The sequence below is a fragment of the Nomascus leucogenys genome, chromosome 2, assembly GCF_006542625.1.
Source record: "Nomascus leucogenys isolate Asia chromosome 2, Asia_NLE_v1, whole genome shotgun sequence".
Classification (NCBI taxonomy): Eukaryota; Metazoa; Chordata; class Mammalia; order Primates; family Hylobatidae; genus Nomascus; species Nomascus leucogenys.
In genome coordinates this window covers 117,419,767-117,437,483 of record NC_044382.1, presented here as the reverse complement: position 1 = coordinate 117,437,483, position 17,717 = coordinate 117,419,767, and the positions used below count along the sequence as shown (strand labels likewise).

Sequence of the window (17,717 nt, the reverse complement as noted above, 5' to 3'; positions counted from 1 at the left end):
TTTTCCAGGCACATGGTGCAAGCTGTGAGGAGAGCTACCCTCCAGGGGTCTGGAGGACGGTGGCCCTCTTCTCACAGCTCCACTAGGCAGTGCCCTAGTAGGGACTCTGTGTGGGGGCTACAACCCCACATTTCCCTTCCTCACTGCCCTAGCAGAGGTTTTCCATGAGGGTGTTGTCCCTGCAGCAAACTTCTGCCTGGGCATCCACACATCCTCTGAAATCTAGGTAGAGGTTCTCAAACCTCAATTCTTGACTTGTGTGCACTCACAGGTACAACACCACATGGAAGCTCCCAAGGCTTGGGGCTTGCACCCTCTGAAGCCATGGCCTGAGCTCTATATTGGCCCCTTTCAGTCACAGCTGGAGTGGCTGAGACACAGGGTACCAAGTCAGTAGACTGCACACAGCATAGGCACCTTGGGCCTGGCCCAGGAATCTATTTTTTCCTCCTGGGCCTCCAGGCCTGCGAATGGAAGGGGCTGCCATGAAGACATCTGACATGCCTTGGAGACATTTTCCAGATTAACATTCAGCTCCTCGTTACTTATGCATATTTCTGAAGCTGGTCAGAATTTCTCTTCAGGAAATGAGATTTTCTTTTCCATTGCATTGTCAGGCTGCAAATTTTCCAAACTTTTATGCTCTGCTTCCCTTATAAAACTGAATGCCTTTAACAGCACCCAAGTCACCTCTTGAATGCTTTGCTGCTTAGAAATTTCTTCCGCTGGATACCCTAAATCAACTCTTTCAGCTTCAAAGTTCCACAAATCTCTAGGGCAGGAGCAAAATGCTGCCAGTCTCTTTGCCAAAACAGAACAAGAGTCACCCTTGCTCCAGTTCCCAACAAGTTCCTCATCTCCACCTGAGACCACCTCAGTCTGGATTTCATTGTCCATACCATTATCAGCATTTTGGGCAAAGCCATTCAACAAGTCTCTAGGAAGTTCCACAATTTCCCACATTTTTCTGTCTTCTTCTGAGCCCTCCAAACTGTTCCAACCTTGGTCTGTTACACAGTTCCAAAGTCACTTCCACATTTTCGGGTATCTTTTCAGCAATGCCCCACTCTATTGGTACCAATTCACTGTATTAGTCCGTTTTCACACTGCTGTAAAAATATACCTGAGATTGGACAACTTACAAAAGAAAGAGGTTTATTGGACTTACAGTTTCATGTGGCCTGGGAGGCCTCACAATCACGGCGGAAGGTAAAAATAACATTTCATGTGGTGGCAGACAAGAGAAGACAGTTTGTGCAGGGAAACTCCCCTTTTTAAAACCATCAGACCTTGTGAGACTTATCCACTATCATGAGAACAACACAGGAAAGATCCACCCCCATGATTCAACCACCTCTCACCAGATCCCTCCTACAACACATGGGAATTCAAGATGAGATTTGGGTGGGGACACAGCCAAACCATATCAGAGTTTTTCAAAATTCCTGTGGACATCTTATTCTCCAGCTTTTCCTTTTGAGGTAGGAGATCAGCAGGATTTGTTTTTTGAGCACTGGTCAATACCCCTGTCACTACTGCTCTTACCAGAGCAGGATCTGGTAGAAAACAGAGTGCAGTAAAGAAGCCAGCTGAAACCAGCAAAGGGCAACATAGGTGACCTCTAGCTGCCCACACTGTTCATTAGTATAAAGACACTCCTGCTGGGACCATGACAGTTTACAAATGCCATGGCAACGAGCCATGGCAACAGCCTGAAAGTTACCTTATATGGATCTAAAAACTCCTCACCTTTAGAAAGTTCTAATAATACACCTCCTAATTAGCATATAATTAAAAGTGGGTATAAATACAGCCTCCAACAGCCCATATGCTGCTACTCTGGGCACATTGCCCATGGGTTACCACTGCTCTGCCAGGAGCAGTATCTCTGCTGCTGCTGTACACTGCCACTTCAATAAAAACTGCTGTCTAACACCAGCAGATTGCCATCAAATTTTTCCCTGGGTGAAGCCAAGAACCTTCCTGGGCTAAGCCCCAGTTTTGGGGCCCCCTTGCCCTGCATCACTTTCAAGTGTTTGGTTAAGGTGTATTTGGCCCCAGCTGTTTCCACTGCCTAAGACAGTGGCAAAGTTAATCAATGTTTTTGTTTTTGACAAATGACCCCTGGGGAAAAGTCTTTGCACTGGAGTGAAATCAAATAAAGGCAACCTTGTAAAATCTGCAGAACCACCAGATAGGTCAAATAATGACAGTTCTCTGGAAATTAGGCTCTTTAAAAGAGCTCCAACACCATTCTACTTCCCCTACTGGCTACCAGCCTGCTCATTTTCACAATTGTGGGCTGTTGGTTTTCAAAGCTACAGTGGAGCTGGACATGTGGCTGTTAGAGCAGGGCAAGTCAAAATGACACAAAACTGGCTGTTCTTAGAGATTCAGCTGTTTGACTATATACTCCCTGGATTGCTGCAAACCTTTGGTAAATTTTCAGAGTTCTAAAAAAGTTAGTTCTGACAATTTTGCCAGTGTTCTCACTGCTGAAGAGAATTTTCAGAGGTCCTTACACCTTCATTTTGGCTGACATCACCCTAAGGCTATGATTAGAGCATAGATCCTCTCACTCTTTGTCCAAGCCTTCTTCTTTTAAATTAGTGGTCATCAAACTTTACATATATCAGAATTACCAGGAAGGCTTGTAAAAATACAGCTGGGCAGCATACCTAGAGTTTCTGATTCAAGTCTGAGGTCGAACCTGAGAATTTGCATTTTATGTATTTATTTATTTTTTATTTTTATTTTTTTGAGACAGTCTCACTCTGTCACCTAGGCTGGAGTGCAGTGGCGCGATCTCGGCTCATGACAGCCTCTGCCTCCTGGGTTCAAGGGATTCTCCTGCTTCAGCCTCCCGAGTAGCTGGGACAACAGGTGTGTGCAACCACGCCCAGCTAATTTTTGTATTTTTGGGTACAGACAGGATTTCACTATGCTGGCTAGGCTGGTCTTGAACTCCTGACCTCAAGTGATCTGCCCACCTTGGCCTCCCAAAGTGCTGGGATTACAGGCATGGGCCACCACCCCTTGCCGGAATTTGCATTTTTAAAAAGTTCCCAAGTAATGCTGATGATGTTGGTGGAGGGATTATAACACACTTTAGGAACCACTGCAGTATATCATGCAGTACCTTTAATCCATGCCTTAGGTAGTGCTTCCCAACCCTGGAATCAACAATAATACATACAAGCGAATAATACATACTATTATCTCTATATAGTAATACAATACATAAGCTAATATGTATCTAGTACTTCATTGTAGGTATGACATGCTTTACATTGATTAGGTTATTTACACAACTCATGAATTGGTATTATTACTTTCTCATATTTATAATAAACCGGAAATCGAGGTCAGAGAACAACGTAGATTGCCCAGAGGCACACGGCTACAAATGCAGGAGCCAGTATGTGAATATGTCTGATTCTTGAGTACAGGCTTTTTCAGCCTCCATATCAGTGTTTCTCATAGTAATATAGATCACTTATGCCTTGGTTAACTGTAGTCGGGACACGCATGCAGGATTAAAAACAATGACTCATATAGTGAGAACGTAATTGCTATTCTGGCTCTATTTTTTCTATCCTTTGATGACATCATGATAAAAATACCCTTTGAGTGCTGTATCTTTAATGTGTGTCTAATGCTTGGTAGCTTGCCCTTTTAACAAAGAGAGTTGTCTTTAGACTTAGAGCCTTTAGTGGGCAGCAGTTTCTAGGCACAATTTAAAAACATTGTTTTGCATTCATTTTTCTTACAGTTACTTTCAACTTATAATAGGTGATGCTAGTTTTCCACTTATAGTACTTTTATAAAGTCTCCTTCTTAAAGAAATTAAATATACATTTATTTAAAGAAAAAAGGATAGTGAGTAGTATACACAGATACAGTATGAAAAAGGTTGAAATTTGGGAATCCCTGCCTTCCAGAACAGGTTAATATATCCAGTTGGGCCAATCTGGAACACCGTAAAGGGAAACTAGGGAAATGTAATTAAAATATGAATTTCTTTTTTTTCAAAGAGGTACTTAGATGGTCAGAACTCCTACAGCAACACGTGCAAAGGCAGAGTAATATCAAGCGAGGAATGGTTTTTTCGTTAAGAAACGTACTACAGGAGTGGGGTAGGATTCAGATTGGATTTCACAAAATGTCTGGCAAATTCTCATAAACCTAAATTTCTACAGTAAATTTTGGATAATTTATTTCCATCAACAGCAAAAAAAATTAGTCTCAGTTCACTGGCAAGACAGTTTGCTGTTGTTAAGGGGGACAGCACAGGAAGTGGAGCTCTTAATTCGTGGGGGAGGGGTCGCGATGACTATATCCTGGGCAACGGGCGACGGGTCGGGGGTGGGGAATAAGAGAAGACAGCGGGACTGTAATCAGATAAGCGGACACGTTTCAAGATGAATAAAGAGAACATGTGCGGAACGAAGAAACAGTTTTGTATCACTGACATAATTAACTGAACTGTCACCCAGGTTTAAATTAAGCAAAGTGTCCGGGGACTACAGCTGTTGTATTTATTTGGTTTGCATGTGATGGGTGCTGTTACTTCCCGGCTTGACAAACAGCCTCAAGATGCAAGCTGGGAGGCTGTGGTCAGCCCAAGGCTATAGAGAGGAAGGCAGGCCTCCTCTGAACCCCGCCCCAGCCGAAGCAGCAGCGACGGGCAAGGGTCAGCGCGGAGAGGCAGGGTGGAAAGCGCCATATAGTGCCCAGGGTCAGGGTGGGTAAACAAGCCCTTCCTTGTGTCATTTTTTTTTCCTCTCACCGATATCTGAATTGTAACTGAACTTTATGCCCGGAAACCTTAACCTTTTAATCAAGTTTCCAGTCGAATCAGGATCGATTTTAATGCCTCCATTTTGGTTGCTGCTGTTGGCATTTCCGAAAAAGCCTAACTGCGCCAGTCTTTCTGTTAGTTCTCCACACCCCCCCTCCTTTTCCCTGAGACCCCGCCCTTTTCTCTCAGCCCAAACCACAAAAGGCCGCGCAGTTTTAGCTCCTACACGGTGCTCCGCCCCCTCCCCAAACGTCGCAGTACTGCAGGGAAAGGAGGTGGGCTCGGCTGGGGCGGGGGATGGAGTCGGCTTCGTCTTTCCGCTCTTCAGCCAATTGGTGAACTCCTCCTGTGGGAGATGGGGGAGCAGGCTGTAGAGAAGGTCCAAGTATTTTTCCCTTTTTCTGCCACGTCCCAACCATTGACGTGAGCCCACTCCTCAGGTTCTGATTGGGCGTATGCATTGTCCCCCCAGCAGAGACCCTGTAAGCCGATTGGTCATGTCTGCCATGGGGCGGGGCTTGCGTACTCTCCTCCTTCGCCTCCATCGCGGTGCAAGGGGCGGGACTGGCCGCCACCGCCTCTGCTTCCGCCGCCGCCACCGCCGCCGCGGCCGCCACAGCCGCCAGCCGCTGCGCGTTCGGCGGGGGAGGAGTTGGAGGCGGAGAAGAAGGCGGTGGTGGCGGGTGGAGGTTCGAGCGCTGTTCTCGCTCCGGAGCCGCTGCACATTTCGGTGAGGGTTTTTTTTTTTTTTTTCAGTCTGGCTTGTTCCGCTGTCGGGAGTGTGGGGGTCGGGGCGAGGAAATTGCTGCGTTCAGCTCCTCAGTTTCTCTGTCTCTAGCTTCGGAAGGAGCGGGGCCTGTCCCTGGCCTGCTGCGCCGGCCATGGTGGGTGGGGTTGATGGCTGTAGGAGGCCTTCTTCGCCTCCTGGGCCTTGTCCAGCCCGGACCCGGGCCGCGCTCCTATCCGGGACGGTCGCGCCCGCCGCCCCCCGACGGATGACATGGGTTGGTATCGGGGTCTCCGCTGCCGCTCTTTCCTGCTGCCTCTTCTACTGTCCTTGGTGACTTGGCCAAGGACCCCGCTGGCTTTCCTCTACACTCGCCACTGTCCAAGAGTTTGCCCCCCAACCAACATCTCACACCCACCTTCTGTGGTTTCCCGTCACCCCGCGTAGAGCGGAACCATCTTACGCCACAGGCCTGCAGCCCCCCTCCCCCGAGGAGCCTTCCGTTGCCGTCGCTGTGCTGGGCGTCTGCATTTTCCCGGATTGTCAGTGAGGCTCGGCACGCAGACACCCCGCTCGAGCCGCAGCAGTCGCTCTACTCCCGGGATCAGCACCCTTCCGCCAGGGCTGCTCTCAGTTAGCGATGTCAGGCCAGAGCTCCTCTTGCAGATGCACCTTTAATTTGGCCTCCGTCAGATGACTATTAATCATTTTGCGCACATTCAAAATGGTGAGCTTAAAGACGCTCAGACCAAGTTGAAGCAAAGGGGAGGTGGTAAATTGTCATTTTACAGGGAGGAGAGTAATCTGAGAGTTACTTCTCCGGACATTAAAAAAAGAATTTACATCCGCATAGGCGCTTCTTTTGAGTCTGCTGTTTCTGTGAAGTTTAAAATTTTTCATTACAGGCTTAATGTATTCTGTTTTATCATGAAATATTTGGTCACATTTCTTTAAAATGGCATCACCTTTGCTGAAGGCTACAGATCATTTGAAGTGTATGTGAATAAACCTGAGGATAACAGTAATAAACGTTTAAATTGTATTTTTCAGTGTTGTAATTGTCTTTTGGGATTCGTGTCATTTTTATATGAGACAACCGCTTAATTTTAAAAATTCATTACAGACATGCAAGTTTGATGTACACTTCAACAATATAAATAACGGACTGTTAGGTAAAATTTAAATATTTCTTTTCATCCTCCAGTCCCACTCCAGTGTAAAGTTGACAGTTTAGTGTTCATTTTTCAAAATCCTCTTACAAATGCACTAATAGACGCATACACGTACACGTAAAGTTTTTTTTTTTTTTTGAGGGAGGCTATACCTAATATACCAAACATGTTTGCATACCGCTTGCTTATTGACTTAATTACATATCTTGAACATCTTTACTTTTTACATATAGGTCTCCCTGATACTTTTTAAAAGGCTAACTGGTATCTCATCAGTTTGGGCTATAATTTATTCTATTCCCTTTTTGAAAGACATTTAATTGCAGTTTCTTTTTGCTACACAAATAATGATTTATAATGAAAATAACTTTCTAATTTATTGATCGATATTTAATTACAAATTTTAACTCATGCTTGATTTTAAAAAATTAAACAGTGTGGAAGAATGTACGGTAAAAAGTGCCGCTTCCACTTCTAGTCCTCCTTGCATCTTGATTGTCAGCCACTGTTAACAATTCAGTAAACTTCCTTTATGTGTGATTATTTCTGGAGCATGGGTTCCTAGAAGTGGAGTTGCTCAGTTAAAAGATTATGCATATTTTAAATTTTGGTAACCCTTTCTCCCTCTTTATTACTCTTGTTGAAAATATTCTTGAATGTTTCTTATGCATTTCTTCTTCTAGATAAACTTTAGACTCAACTAAAAATCCTTAGCTATTTTGAATAAGGTTATATTGAAATTTTAGATTAATTTGGAGACAACTGATCTTTATAGTATTGAGTCTCTCTCCTCAGAAATGTGGCCTCACCATTTTATTCACATCTTGTTTTATATTCCTAGGGAAATTTTTATAGTTTTTCTTTTTTTTCTTCATACGTTTAACATTCCTTCCCAGTATTCCTATTTTATGGTTTGATTCGTGTGGTGGATGGAAACTTTCAGTAACATTTCTCTCCCTCTGTTTTCTCTGGTTATAGCAAAACTTTTGAGTTTTCTATCATGTATCAAATTATTTTATTGAGTTAATTATCAGGAGATATTCACAGTTTTGTGGTTTCCTTTTCAGTTTTTATAACTTATGTGTTTTTCTCATTGCTTTTGCAATTATACATCTTATAAAATTTTGAGCACTGGTAGATTAAAAACTAATAGCACTGATAGCTAAAAACATGGTATTGTTTCTGACTTTAAGGGGGAATGCTTCTAATGTTTTCGCATTAATTATGATGTTTGGTGAAGCTTTTTGGTAAAGCCACTGATATTAAAATATTTCCTTCTAGTCTTGGCTTTCCAAGATGCTTATGTCGTTGTTTTTGACATTTTTAAAAACCATAAATGAGTTTTCTTATATATATATTTTTGACATCTTTTGTGGTGGGTATATGTGGGCATCACCAGTATTCCCTGGTTTATATTTTCCTGAGAGAGCACCTTCTTAGAAAATCAACCTTAATGAGGATAACTTAGATACAATAAAATGTACTTATTTAAAATGTACAGTGTATTTTATTTTGACAAATGTGTACTCTGTGACCACCATCACAGTCAAGAGTGGAATATTTTCATACTACAATTAAGATATAGAATATTTTCATCTCCCCCAAAGTTCCCTTTTGCAGTCAATCACAATTTCACCCTCAGGACTAGGAAAGCACTCATCCTCTTTTTCTTGCTATAAAATGGTGTCATTTTGTCTAGAATTTCATATAAGTGGAATGATGTAATACATACTCTTTTGTATCTGGCTTTTTCTTTTGGCGTGTTTTTCAGGATTATCCATGTTTTTCTGTATTTAACGGTTCTCATTTTATTGCTGAATAGAAGTCCTTGATATTGATTTACTAGTTTGTTGACCATTTCACCTATTTACAGATAATTGGATTGTTTCCAGTTTGGGGCTGTTATAATAAAGTAACCTTCATTTATTGAACATTCCTTTATTCAATGAACATTCATTTATTTTGAATTTTTGTGAACATCTTTTTTTCTTGATAAATACCTAGGCATGGAACTTGTTGGGTTGTATGATAAATGGATGTTTATAAGAAACTGCCAAACTGTTTTCCAGAGTGGTTGTCACATTTCACATATCCATCAGCAGTGTATGACAGTTCCAGTTGCTCCACATCATCCTCAGCACTTGGTTATTTCAGTCTTTTAAATTTTAGCCCTTTTAGTGGGTATGTAGTAGTATCATACTGGGATTTTTATTTGCATTTACCAGATGACTAATGGTACTGAGAATTTGCTCAAGTGTATGTCTTCCTTTGTGAAGTATCTGTTGACATTTTTTGCTCATTAAAAAACAGACAAACAAAAAAGTGGGTGGGCCGGGCACGGTGGCTCATGCCTGTAATCCCAGCACTTTGGGAGGCCGAGGCAGGCGGATCACGAGGTCAGGAGATCCAGACCATCCTGGCTAACACGGTGAAACCCTATCTCTACTAAAAATACAAAAATTTAGCCGGGCGTGGTGGCAGATGCCTGTAGTCCCAGCTACACCAGAGGCTGAGGCAGGAGAATGACGTGAACCCGGGAGGTGGAGCTTGCAGTGAGCTGAGATCGTGCCACTGCACTCCAGCCTGGGTGACACAGCGAGACTCCGTCTCAAAAAAAAAAAAAAAAAAAAAAAAATGGGTGGTTTGTCTTATTGAGTTGTAAGCATTTTTTAATACATCCTTTATACAACTCATTTGACACACAGAGATACATAAACACGCACACACACTGCAATCTGAAGCTTTTTTTTTTATTTTCCTAACTTTAAAAGAAGAGGTTTTAATTTTGTAAAATTCATCTTACCAACTTTTTCTTATGATTTGTGCTTCTGTGTTCTAAGAACTCTTTGCCTAATGCAAAGTTGTGCAGATTTACAATTTTTCTATAAATTTTCTAGTTTTGGCTTTTATGTCAAGGCACATTATCCATTTTGGGTTAGTTTTTGTATATGGTGTGTAGTAAGGGTCAAGGCTCATTTTCTTTTCAAATGTGTATGTAGTTCTAGCACCATTTGTTGGGACTACTTTCCTTTCCCACTGAATTAACTTTGTCAAAAGTCAGTTGATCATATATGTGAATCTGTTCCTGTACTTTTCTCTTGATCTTTGTGCCTATAATTTTGCCAATACTGAGTTGTCATGGTTATTTTTACTTATAAGTGTTGAAATTAGGTAATATGAATCCTTGAACTTTATTCTTTTTCAAAATTGCCTTGGCTATTTTAACTTTACCATAAAGCTTTTAGAGGCTGCCTGTTGGTTTCTACAAAAAGACCTGAAGGGATTTTAATTTGCGTTGTGTTGAATGCATAGATCAATTTAGGAAGAATCGACATCTTGAGTCTTCCAATTCATGAATACAGGTTGTCTCCATTTATGTAGGTCTTCTTCATTTCCTTTGACAGCATTTTGTAGTTGCAGCATGAAGATGTTGCTCATTTTGTTGGATTTATATCTAAGTATTTAATAATTGATACTATTATAAGTGATAATTTTCTTCAATTTTGGTTTCCAGTTATTCACTGCTATATGTAAAAATACAGTAATACAGTTGGTTTTTGCATATGGACCTCGATGCTTGCAACCTTGCTAAATTCATTTATTCGAGTAAATTTTTTGTAGATTCTCTGGAATTGTCCTATGTAGACAGTCATGTTATTTGCAAATACAGATCAGTTTTATTTTTTCAATTTGTATATAACTCCTTCCACCTTTTCTTCTTATTAGACTGGCTAAGACCTCCAGTATGATGTTGAATAGCAGTGGTGAAAGCAGATTTCCTTCTCTGTTCCTGATCTTAAGAAGAAAGCTTTGAATCTTTCATTACTGAGTGTGATAGAGTGGTGCTATAGATAGAATGCTTATGTCCCTTCCAAAATTCATAATGTTGAAACATAATCCCCATTGTGAGGGGGGTCTCAAGGAGGTGATTAGGTCATGAGGCTTCTGCCTTCATTAATGGATTCGTGTGCTTATAAAAGAGGTCCCAGAGAGCTCCTTATGCCATATGAGAACACAGTGAAAAAACTGCAGTCTGTGAACCAGGAAATGGCCCTCACCAAACACTGAATCTTACCAGTGCCTTGATTTTGGACTTCCCAGCGTCCAGAACTGTGAAAAATAAATTTCTTTTTATTTGTTTATTTTTATTTTTTTGACAGAGTCTTGGTCTGTCGGCCAGGCTGGAGTGCAGTGGCACAGTCTCAGCTCACTGCAACCTCGGTCTCCCAGGCTCAAGCAATTCTGCCTCAGCCTCCCAAGTAGCTGGGATTACAGGTGTGTGTCACCATGCCTGGCTAATTTTTGTATTTTTAGTAGAGATGGGGTTTCACCATGTTGGCCAAGGCTGGTCTTGAACTCCTTACCTCAGGTAATCTGCCTGCCTCGGCCTCCCAAAGTGCTGGAATCACAGGCGTAAGCCACTGTGCCCAGCCGAGAAATAAATTTCTGTTGTTTATAAACCACTTCAGTCTAAGGGAGCTTGTTATAGGAGTCCTAATGGACTAAGACAAGTAGCCTTTTATCACGTTGAGGATGTTCCCATTCTGTTCTTGGATTGCTGAGAGGTTTTTGTTGTTGTTTTTGAGATGGAGTCTTGCTCTGTTGCCCAGGCTGGAGTGCAATGGCACCATCTCAGCTCACTACAACCTCCACCTCCTCGGTTCAAGTGATTCTTCCATCTCAGCCCCCTGAGTAGCTGGGGTTACAGGTACATGCCACCAAGCCTGGCTAATTTTTTTGTATTTTTGTAGAAATGGGGTTTCACCATGTTGGCCAGGCTGGTCTTGAACTCCTGACCTTGTGATCTGCCCCGAGCCTTGGCCCCCCAAAGTGTTGGGATTACAGGCGTGAGCCACTGCGCCTGGCCGAGAATTTTTTTTTTTTTTAAGCGTGAGTGGATGTTGATTTTAGTCAGGTATTATTACTGTATTTATTGAGATGATCATATGGTTTGTTTCTGTGTTAACGTGATGAATTACGTTAACTTATTTGCGAATGCTGAATCATCTTCCATTCTGTGGTTAAACCTCACTTGGTGATGGTGTATTATCTAGTATTATTTTTATAAATTGGTGAAATATTTTTTTTTTGTTTTGCATCTATGTTCATGAAAGATACTTTTTCATGTAATGCTGGTTTCATAGAGTTGGAAAGTGTATATTTTTGAAAAAAATTTTATTAGGATTAGTATTATTTGTTTTATAATTTTTTTTAGAGTTTGCATGTGAACTCTTCTGGTCCTAGAGTTCTTTGTTGGAAGGCTTCAAAGGATAAGTCCGATTATCCTTTAATAGATACAGGATTATTAGGGTTATCTATTTCTTCTTGAAAGCTTTTAGTCTTTGTATGAGTCACTTTCACTCACTAAGTGAGCGTTAGTAGTTTTTGTCTTTCAAGGCATTTGTCTTATTTCATTTATTCATTGTCATAAAGTTGTTTCTTAATTATTTTAATGCCTATAACATCTGTAGTGGTGTCTTTCCTTTCATTCTTGTTATTAGCAGTGTGACCTCTCTTGTTTTTATTTGGTTGCAGGTTTATTTTATTAATCTTTTCAGAGTCAACTTTTTATTTGATTCCTTTTTTATTTATTTTTAGCTTCACTGATTTCTGCTTCTTACTATTTCTTTCTGTATGCTTTGGGTTTAAATTCCTCTATGTTAATTTATTAAGGTGTAAGCTTAGGTCATCGACTTGAGACCTTTTTTCTTTTTCTTCCAAGCACTGCCTGAGGTGCTTACACAAATTTGATGCACTGATTTTTTTTAAAGTCCTTATGTCACTTCCACTTTGACCCATGAAGGTTGCTGTTTAATTTCCAAATATTTGGTGATTTTGCATGTCTCTTTCTTTGTATAATTTATTTTAAATTCTTTGATGTTTGTTTTATGACCAGAATATGGTTACTCTCAGTAAATGTTCCATGTACACTTCAAAATAATGTGTATTTTGCTGTTTAGCGGTGGAGTATTCTATATCAAGTTGATTGATGGTGCTTGTTAGGCCTTCTTTTTCCTTACTGAGTTTTTGTCTGTTTCATTGATCATTGAGAGAAGAGTTGAAGTCTCCAAGTGTAATGGTGAGTTTGTTTATTTCTCCTTTTCAGTTTTTGCATCATGTATATTGAACTTCCTGTTAGGTGCATGTAAATTTAGGATTGTTAAAACTTTTTGGTGAACGAACCCCTTTATCATTATATAATGCCCCCTTTATCTCTGATAGTATTCCTCATTCCAAAGTCTACTTTATCTAATATTAATACAGCCTCTTCAACCTCCTTTTAGTGTTTGTATATTATTTTCCATCCTTTTAATCTTTTATTTAAAATGGGTTTGTTCTAGACAGCCTTTTTTAATTCATCTTGAAAAATCTGTTTTTAAATTGAAGTGTTTAGACTATTTACATTTAATGTAATTTTGATGTAGTTGGATTTAAATATACAGTCTTAATTGTTTTCTATTTATGTGCTCTCTGATCCCTATTTTTGAGTCCATTTTATCTTCACCATTGGCTCACTACTTACACTTACTTTTCCTCTCTTTTAAAAAGTTACTGGCTTCTCTGTGATTTATATTATACATCTTTAATAACAGACCATATGGAAGCAATATTATACCACATTTTATATAGTGTCGGAGCTCTACAACAGTATATTTACAATGTATATTTACAATTTCTCCTTACCTTTTGTGCCATTACTGTTTTACCTTTTACAAATGCCATAAATGCATAATACCTTATAATGTTTGTTTTATTCCTGTGCTGTCTAGTATGGTAGTCATTAGCCAGTGTAGCTATTTAAATTTGAATTTAAAGTAGTTAGTATAAGTTAAATTAAAATTCATTTTCTCTGTTATAGTGGCCTCTTTTCCAGTGCTTATTCTTTCTGCATGAAGAACTTCCTTTCACATTTCTTGGACTTCAGTTCTACTGGTAACAAAGTTCCAAAGATTGTTTCACAAATACTTTGTTCCACTTTTTCTTTCGAAAGATTTTGCTGGATATAAATTTATTGTTCACAGTGTTTTTCTAATATTAAGGATGCTATTTATTATCTTTTGACTTGCACAGTTTCAAATAAGAAGTTGGCTGTGATTCTTAGTTCCTTTTTTCTACTGTCAGTATCAAATATGTTTTATCACTGGTTTTAAAATTTTATTTTATTTGTTTTTTTTTTGAGACAAGGTCTCGCTCTGTTGCCCAAGCTGGAGTGCAGCGGTACAAGCTTGTCTCACTATAGCCTCGAGCTTCTAGACTCAAGCAATTCTCCCACCGTAGCCTCCAAAAATCCTGGGATTGCAGGCCTGAGCCACTGTGCCCAGGCTGTCATTGGTGGTGGTATTGGTTGTTTTTGAGACAGAGTCTCACTCTGTCGCCCAGGTTGGAGTGCAGTGGTGCCATCTCGGCTCACTGCAACCTCTACCTCCTGGGTTCAAGTGATTCTCATGCCTCAGCCTCCTAAGTAGCTGCGATCACAGGCTCCCGCCACCACGCCTGGCTAATTTTTGTATTTAACAGGGTTTCACCATGTTGGCCATGCTAGTCTCAAACTCCTGGCCTCAAGTGGTCTGCCCTCCTTGGCCTCCCAAAGTGCTGGGATTACAGGCATGTATCATTCAGTTTTTTTGTTGTTGTTGTTTTGTTTTTTGTTTTTGAGACGGAGTCTCGCTCTGTCTCCCAGGCGTGGAGTGCAGTGGCGCCATCTTGGCTCACTGCGAGCTCCGCCTCCCAGGTTCATGCCATTCTCCTGCCTCAGTCTCCCGAGTAGCGGGGGCTACAAGCACCCGCCACCACGCCTGGCTAATTTTTTTTGTATTTTTTTTAGTAGAGACGGGGTTTCACCCTGTTGGCCAGGATGGTCTCGATCTCCTGACCTCGTGATCCACCCACCTGTGCCTCCCAAAGTGCTGGGATTACAGATGTGAGCCACCATGCCCGGCCATATCATTTGTTTTTTATAGCAGGTTAAAGATGTTACATCTTGGGATATGTGTACATTTTTGTGTGTTTTGTATTTATACTGCTTTTGTAGGGGGGATTCACTGAGCTTCTTGGGATTTACGATCTTTTAAATAATGTATGAAAAATTCACAGCATCTTTCTCTTCTAATGTTTCCACTGCCCGCCACCCCCCTCCCTCCCCCCCCCCCCCCCACAGCCGGTTTGCTCTCTTTTTGTGGGATTCCAGTTAAACTCATGGCAGCTCATTTAATGCAGTCCGCAACTCTTGGAGGCTCTGTTTTGTCTTTTGTTGCTATTGTTTTTTAACATGTGTTTCTTTTCACTTAAATCACTTTTTATCTAGGCTTGGATCATTTCATTTGACTTATCTTTTTTTTTTTTTTTTTTTTGAGACAGTCTCAGTCCATCACCCAGACAGGAGTGCAGTGGTGTGATCTTGGCTCACTGCACCCTCTGCTTCCCGACTTCAAGCGATTCTCTGTACCTCAGCCTCCTGAGTAGCTGGAATTATGGGTGTGCGCCACCACGTCTCACTAATTTTTTGCATTTTTAGTAGAGACGGGTATCACTATGTTGGTCAGGCTGATCTTGAACTCCTGACCTAAGGTGATCCACCCATCTTGGCCTCCCAAATTGCTGGGATTACAGGCATGAGCCACTGAGCCTGGCCTGACTTATCTTGAGCTCACTAAAAGTTTCCTCCCCTAGTTTTTTAATGAGCCCATAGAATGCATTCTTCATTTCTGTTACTATGTTTTTTATTTTTTGCATTTCCATTTTCATCTCTCCTCAAATTTCTCGTGAGTTGATGCATGTTCCTACCTTTGTGCTAGAGCCTTTAAAAGGGTAATCATAGTTACTTTAATTTTCTTCTCTGATAATTCTGTTAATTGCTTTATCTGGTTCTGTTTGTTGCTATCTCTTGATAAAGATGGTTTTTTCCTCCTCAGCTTTTTTGTCTTGTAATTTTTGACTGAATGGCAGACTTTATATGTAGAACAGTAGAGATTGTGGGAAATAATTGTTATGTCTGGATGTGAGTCTGGTTCTGCATCTGCTAGGCTTTTAGTGTGGTGTGGATTTGATTCAATCTAATTCGTGATTGAGATGGGTTTGGATTTTGTTTCTGTGGTTGCATTGTGCTTAGTGTTACCTTGTGCTTAGTGTGACAGCTGAAGTGCCTGATTTTTCTAAGTGTTCCTACTTCACTGTCAACTTTCAGCTTTCTCTGTGTGCCTATACCTCAGTGGAGAAGTTTCTCCACATACTATCATTATCCCCAGCAGTAGGCTGTTGTTTCTTGATGCTGACTAGCCTGGAGATGGAGGCAGGGTTTTCTCTGTCTTCCTTATCTGTACTCAGTGTTACACAAGCCCTGTGTCTCTTGTTTTTGGGTATGGGCCAATGATGCTGTACCTTCTCTCCATGGTAGGCAAACTCTGCCTCATATCTTTTTTTTTTTTTTTTTTTTTTTGAGACAGAGTTGCACTCTTGTCACCCAGGCTGGAGTGCATTAGCGTGATCTTGGCTCACTGCAACCTCCGCCACGCAGGTTCAAGCGATTCTCCTGCCTCAGCCTCTCAAGTAGCTGGGATTACAGCCATGTGCCACCACGCCCAGCTAATTTTGTATTTTTAGTAGAGATGGGGTTTCACCATGTTGGCCAGGCTGGTCTTGAACTCTTGACTTCAGGTGATCCTCCCACCTTGGCCTCCCGAAGTGCTGGGATTACAAGCCTGAGCCCTGCACCCGGCCCCATATCTTTGATAGGTTTTGTGCAGGATAGATTTTCTGCTCCTTCCCCAGTGGTAGCAAATCTTTAATGTACTGGTATAGGAGCCTGGACTGTAAACTGTTTCCTAACTCTGCTCTAGGAGTAAAGGTCCTTTTCTTTTTTTTTTTTTTTTTTAATTATACTTTAAGTTCTAGGGTACATGTGCACAATGTGCAGGTTTGTTACATATGTGTACATGTGCCATGTTGGTGTGCTGCACCCATTAACTCGTCATTTACATTAGGTATATCTCCTAATGCTATCCCTCCCCCCTCCCCTCACCCCACAACAGGCCCCGGTGATGTTCCCCTTCCTGTATCCAAGTGTTCTCGTTGTTCAATTCCCACCTATGAGTGAGAACATGCGGTGTTTGGTTTTTTTGTCCTTGTGATAGTTTGCTGAGAACTAATGATGGTTTCCAGCTTCATCCATGTCCCCACAAAGGACATGAACTCATCCTTTTTTTATGGCTGCATAGTATTGCATGGTGTATATGTGCCACATTTTCTTAATCCAGTCTATCATTGATGGACATTTGGGTTGGTTCCAAGTCTTTGCTATTGTGAATAGTGCCACAATGAACATACGTGTGCATGTGTCTTTATAGCAGCATGATTTGTAATCCTTTGGGTATATAACCAGTAATGGGATGGCTAGGTCAAATGGTATTTCTAATTCTAGATCCTTGAGTAATCGCCACACTGTCTTCCACAATGGTTGAACTAGTGTTCCTATTTCTCCACATCTTCTCCAGCACCTGTTGTTTCCTGACTTTTTAATGATCACCATTCTAACTGGTGTGGAGATGGTATCTCACTGTGATTTTGATTTGCATTTCTCTGATGGCCAGTGATGATGATCATTTTTTCATGTGTCTGTTGGCTGCATAAATGTCTTCTTTTGAGAAGTGTCTGTTCGTATCCTTCACCCACTTTTTGATGGGGTTGTTTTTTTCTTGTAAGTTTATTTGAGTTCTTTGTAGATTCTGGATATTAGCCCTTTGCCAGATAAGTAGATTCTTTTACTCATACCCTAGCAGCAATGGAGGACAGAGATTGCTGCCCTTACCTAGTGGTTTAAAGTTGTTGTTGGCTGTTCACTGTGGCTCACGCCTGATCCCAGCATTTTGAGAGGCCATGCTGGGTGGATCATTTGAGATCAGGAGTTCAAGACCAGCCTGGCCAACATAGTGAAACCCTGTGTCTACTAAAAAAAAAAAATAGCTGGGCGTGGTGATGGGCGCCTGTAATCCCAGCTGCTTGGGAGGCTGAGGCAGGAGAA

At 41.2% G+C, this 17,717-nt stretch overlaps 1 protein-coding gene across 1 annotated transcript in view; it reads left to right on the top strand.

Moving 5' to 3' along the window:
- Positions 1 to 5,383: 5,383 nt before the first annotated feature.
- PJA2 (praja ring finger ubiquitin ligase 2) overlaps positions 5,384 to 17,717 on the top strand; it is a 71,326-nt gene continuing 58,992 nt past the window's right edge. The window contains exon 1 of the mRNA XM_003259815.4: positions 5,384 to 5,531. The gene's annotated coding sequence lies outside the window, so the exon portion shown is untranslated. The remainder of the gene's footprint in view (positions 5,532 to 17,717) is intronic.